Here is a 6,065-nt window from a genome sequence, read left to right on the forward strand (position 1 = left end):
TAAGAGTTCTTATTTTCGATGTCAATGTTGGCGGTGGAACTAAAAATAAAGTTTACTGACTGGTATAAATTCGCACTTGGATGTCCACTAAATTATTAACTTCTTAAAAAGAACCAGTAGCTACCATTGTACAGATTCAGGAAGTCAGCCATTGATGCCAAAACAGCAACGCAAGGCATAACTCATAACTCGGAGAGCATAACTCATTGATGGATTATATTGCTCTTGGAAGGCGGTGTTGAGCTGAACAAGTTGTGCGATCTACGGAAAGAGAAGCAAATAATGTAAAAACGGGCCCCAGTGGGAAGATCTGCAATGGTCTGGGCAGCATTAAAAAATTAGGGCCGGAAAATGTGAATGTTTATAATGCTCGGCAACGAATACATCATATTTCAGCAGTAGATGGCACTATTCAAATGGCAAACTCTATAAAAAATGGTTTAAGGACTTAAGGGGTTAGGCCACTGCAGAATTTCGAAAAAATTTTTTTTTTTTTTTTTTGAAATTGTTACTTTGGAGCTTCTAAAATATGAAATATGAATTAAACCGAAAAAAAATTTTTCTTTCAAATTTCGCGCCTTTCCTGCAGCGCGTCACTTGTCTCTAAAATTACTATATGCATTAAATCCGCGCCTGCTCAGAAGATAAGTGTAACTGCTTACCGAACATTCACTGAGCGATGCGAAAGAAGCGCGCTCAACATAAAATCAACCAGAAAGGCAGCAGAGGACAAAAACTTCAACTCAGAAGGGCAGTTATATGGAGCTGGTATCGCAGATTAACGGTAAAAAATTTTATGTATGTAGTTGAATTTATCGTATTTTGAATATTTAAAATTAATTTGAAACTTTAAATGCGATTATCTCAAAATACTATTTTTTTGCTTCGGCACGCAGCATAACTCGTCGAGTTTTTAATATTTCTCTTTGAAATTTTGTACACATATTCAGGACATCATTACGCAGTAAAATTCTTAGGGAATTTTCGATAAGTCTCTTGGAAAAATTTTCATAGGAAAATTAAAAGTCCCTTTTTTAGTCGAAAATTCATTCTTTTATTTCAACATCCACCAAATACCGAAAAATGAATATTTTTAAAATTCCGTACGTGTTTCACTAGCTATACTCATGCAGATTAAGAAAAAATTTTTTATTTTGTTCCAGATGAAAATTTGCATCAGTTATCCTGCGTGACGCGGAGCCTTCTAAAATTTTCATGTTACCGGAGAACAGCTTCAGTACCGTCATTTTTAATATTTTTTGATAAAAATTTGTTTGGTTCATCTTCAATACATAAACTATAAGATCCCTCCCTTCCCTTAAAAAAAAACGTCAAAAATACGTTTTTTTCAAGCTGTTACAGTGTCCTAGCCCCTTAAGTATCCCAGTTTTATCATGGGCAGCCCAGACTTGAGGTCCGATAGAAATCATGTAGGGATTCTTTACAAGAAAAATTTACGATCCCGGAAAGTTGTCCATTGAAACTGTCGAAGAGCTTAAAGGAAGTATTATCAGCGTGTGGAGAGCAACTCCCAGTGACTTTAGTCTTGTTCCCAATATATCTCGTCTATTACTGGCAGTGATCAAAATAGGGGTTGGCCTACTGAGTAGTTAGCAAAAATGATCTTGAGTTTATAAAGGGTGGTTTTTTAAGAGCTATAGGAAAGTTTTTCTAAAAAACACACGTCAAATTCAGAAAAATGCATGAAATTTTTATTTAAATCGAAGGTACAGCCCATATAATTTGATGTTTGAAGATTATTTCCTGCAAATGTTGACCGCAACTGCGCTTCAAATGGTTCATCCGCTTAGCCCAATTTTGGCATACTCTTTTCAATGTTTCGGCCGGTATTTCACATATAAATGCTTTAATCTTGTCTTCCAATGCGTTAATTGCAGCAGGCTTGTCTGAATAGATACGAGCTTTAACATAAACCCACAAAAAATAATCTAAAGGCGTTATATCGCACGATCTGGGTGGCCAATTAACAGGTCCCGAACGTGAAATAAAATGTTCACCGAACTCGCATCTCAACAAGTCCATTGTTACGCGTGCTGTGTGGTATGTGGTACATGTCATGCAAGTCAAGCTCTTGCATTTTAGGCAAAAAACAGTTGGATATCATTTCACGGTAGCGCTCACCATTCACAGTTACGTTACGATTCGCAGCATCTTTGAAGAAGTACGGTCCAATGATACCTCCAGCCCGTAAACCGCACCAAACTGTGACCTTTCTGGATACATTGGTAGCTTTTGCAATTCTTCTGGCTGATCTCCACTCCAAAACCGACAATTCTGCTTATTTACCTACCCATTAATCAAAAAATGAGCTTCGTCGCTGAACAGAATTTTTCGATAAAAAAGTGGATCTTCGGCCAACTTTCCAAGAGCCCATTCACCAAAAATGTTGCGTTGCGGTAGGTCGTTCGGCTTCAATTCTTACACCAGCTGTATTTTGAATGGCTTCACACCTAAATCCTTTCACAAAATTTTCCACGTTGTTGAGTTACAGAGGCCCAATTGCTGCGAACGGCGACGAATCGATAATTGATGGTCATCATTAACACTGGCCGATACAGCTGCGATATTTTCTTCAGTTCGCACTCTACGTAAGCGTGTTGGTGGTTTGATGTCCAATAATGTAAATTTGGTTCTAAATTTAGTCACAATAGCTCGAATAGCCGCTTCAGTGGGTCGATTAAACTGACCATAAAATGGAAGAAGCGCGCGATAAACTTTCTTAACAGAAGACGCATTTTTATAATAAAATTCAATGATTTGTAAACGATTCACGGTTAAATTATAGACCAAACTGAAGATAGTGAAACAAAACACGAAACGTGCGTCAGCTGTTTAAACCAACTGTTTAAAAAGATAATAGCTAAAAAATCACCCGTTATATTCTGAATGTGATATTCGATTCAGAAAACAATTTGCTAAACATTTAAATTTTTTATTTAAAATTTTAAACTTTTTTTAATTACAAAACTAAAAACAAAAATTTTATTGAAGGAACTAAACAAGAAAAATGTATTTAAAATTTAATAATTTATTTTGTTTTTTTTTGTTTAAAGTTTTTACTATTTCTAACTCGGTTAAATTTTAAATATTTTGTAAATAGTCCCTCAGTTTTATAATTATACTGCTCTATTTTGCACACGACTGCTTGTAACATAACCCTTCGGAAAATTATTAAGATCGGGTCACTTTTTATATATGCAGTTAGTAACAGACGTAAGTATACACCGGACACGTTTTCAATTTTCCCCCAATCGATTCCTTCAAACAACCTAAGTTATAACAAAATTGTGTTTTATTTACATGGATGAAATACAAAAATCATATTTAATCCAAATAATGACAAAATTTTAAAAAGCAACAAAATTATAGCTTTTTATATTAAACTTTATAAAAGTTCATGTCATTCATTCATTCATCATCATATTAATTTGTGAAATCAAAAACATAATTAAAATCAAATCCTAGTATTTGGTAGGATAACCATTAGACTTCACAATCGCTTTAAATCGTGATGGCATTGATTTCACAAAGTTTTCAGTTACAGATGGTTGTATTTTATTCCATTCCTCTTGAAGGACGTTTTTCAGTTGTTCCTTATTTCTAAACGGATGTTTACGTATTTGCCGCTTTAAATGCCCCCATAAATGTTCGATTGGGTTGGTATCCAGGGACTGTGACGGTGTTTTCAGCTGTTTTCGCACATTGTATAACAGCCACTCTCGTACAATGTTGGATGTGTGCTTGGTGCCATTATCCTGCTGGAAGATCAACGTTCCTCCAAGTCCCAATTTCGTAACGCTTTCTTTTAAATTATTTTTCAAAATATTTAAATAACCATATTTAAATTATTTTTCAAAATATTTAAATAACCATAATATTTTCGATAAATACCGAGTTTCCAACCCCGTTCGCAGCCATACATCCCCAAACCATCACAGAGCCCCCTCCATGCTTTACAGTGCCGGTCATATTGTTTGGATCCAATTCCGCGTTAACTTTTATCCAAACTTTTTCAGGGCCATCAGACCCACAGATACTGAACTTACACTCATTAGAAAATATGACTTGGTTCCAAAACGTTTGGTCATATTTTTCATAACCTTTTGCGAATGAAATCTGTTTACTTTGATTGACACTACTCACGAAAAGCTTTTTCCTAACATTGCGCCCATGATAACCAACACTATGCAAAACCCGGCGAATGGTTTGGGTGCTAAATTGTGTTGCAGTCTCATTTTCAACTTTGGATTTCAATTTGGGGGCACTTATTTTGGAGTTTCTCCTGATTTTCCGTACGACTAAGCTTTTTTCTCTGGGACTTAAGAGCGGCGGACGCTCACAACGCTCTTTATTAGTGGTGCTTCCCGCACTTTTATATTTATTCACAATCTTTTGAACTGTAGCAAAACTCCTATCTATCAAACGACCGATTTCTCGCAATGATTTATGTTCCTTGTGATATAATATTTTATAATCAGTTTTTTTAAATCATCAGAAACTCTTTTCCGCTTGGTGCTATTACTACAAATGTCGCAAAAATTAATACAAAACGTACTTCCCTAAATTTGTATACTCACTTAAATTATTTCCTTGTAATAGCCTTAACTTTTTTAATCAATACGTAAAAGTAAATGTTATGTTAACTGAACAATCGTTTGCTGTATACTAACTTTTGTGACATAAATTTCGCTGGCATCAAAGACAAAGCAAAGCGTGGATAACGGTACCTAAAATTTACAGCTAAATTAAGGCGCAAATGAAAGCTTATCCCAGTACAAAATTAGTATGTGTAAAATATTTTGATTACATATTAAGGAAGCGTTAGCGTCTAACAATTCCCTAAATCAGGCTCCTGTATACTTATTCATGTTACTAACTGTACATACATATATCAGCGGTTTTCTAAGAACCGTTATCTCGAATACTGCACCCAATCTGACACCACTGAATTTAGCAGGCCTCATTTATGTTAGATCAGCTACCAAAACCTTTGCGAAACTATTTGCTTATTTTAATTTTTAATTATTCCAAATAAATGCGTCCCTGCATCGGTCTCTTCAATTATGTTTTATTATTATTTTTTTATATTACAATATATTTTTTTTTTTATTTTATATTTTTTTTATATTATATTTTTATATTCATAAGACTATAAACTGAATTTTTAGAAATGTTTATCCTTTATTTAAGACTTTCTTTAAAATTATTGATAGTATAAAAAACAAAAGAGCCTCTGCACAGCTATTTTGGAAATTAAATTTTAAAACATTCGATATTTTTAGTTTATCAAATTGAAGGGTAAAGTGTAACTACAGCTTCTTATCTGTGCATGAATTATAAGGTGTACATATGTATGTATGTATGTATGTATGTATGTATGTATGTATGCATGCATGTACATCTGTATGTTTCTTTGGAATTATGAAACACTCAACTATAATTTATGTTTTTTATGGTCTCCTGGTTCTTTTCCATCCCGACTTGCTATGTCAGCACTTTTTGACGCCTTTACCCAAATCCAAGAACCAACCAACTGCATTGTTGCGAGAGCAAACACGCGGCCGATCAGTTATATTACAACAACCACTTAGGCAACGAGGTGATAAGAAATGTATAGCTACGTGTGTATGAATGAATTTTATGAGTTTACCGCTGCGAAAGAGAAACAAGCGAGAAGAACGGCTATGGCAAAAGAGGGCGAAAGATAAGGCGCTCACGACGTAAGAGAGCTGAGTGTGACAAATTGTGGCTGCGGCATATTGGCCTTAGGAGATCGCTGCTATTTGCTTGGCTGTGACTTGCTGTTCGTATGTAATTCTATACATATGAACGTATGTTTGTAGGTATACATTTTGATTTGGCTGTAGGTGAGTAGTTGTTTTATTGACTGATCGTGAACACGCTGCTAAATGTTTCTATTTTCTTTCTACGACTTTTTCAGCATTCATATGCTGATACATGCATACATATCTACGCACGTGTATACATACATACTCGTTGCATTTGCCGTTAGCAGGCATTTGAAGTTTTGTTAGACTTCCGGC

This window comes from Anastrepha ludens, chromosome 5 (assembly GCF_028408465.1).
Source record: "Anastrepha ludens isolate Willacy chromosome 5, idAnaLude1.1, whole genome shotgun sequence".
Taxonomy (NCBI): domain Eukaryota; kingdom Metazoa; phylum Arthropoda; class Insecta; order Diptera; family Tephritidae; genus Anastrepha; species Anastrepha ludens.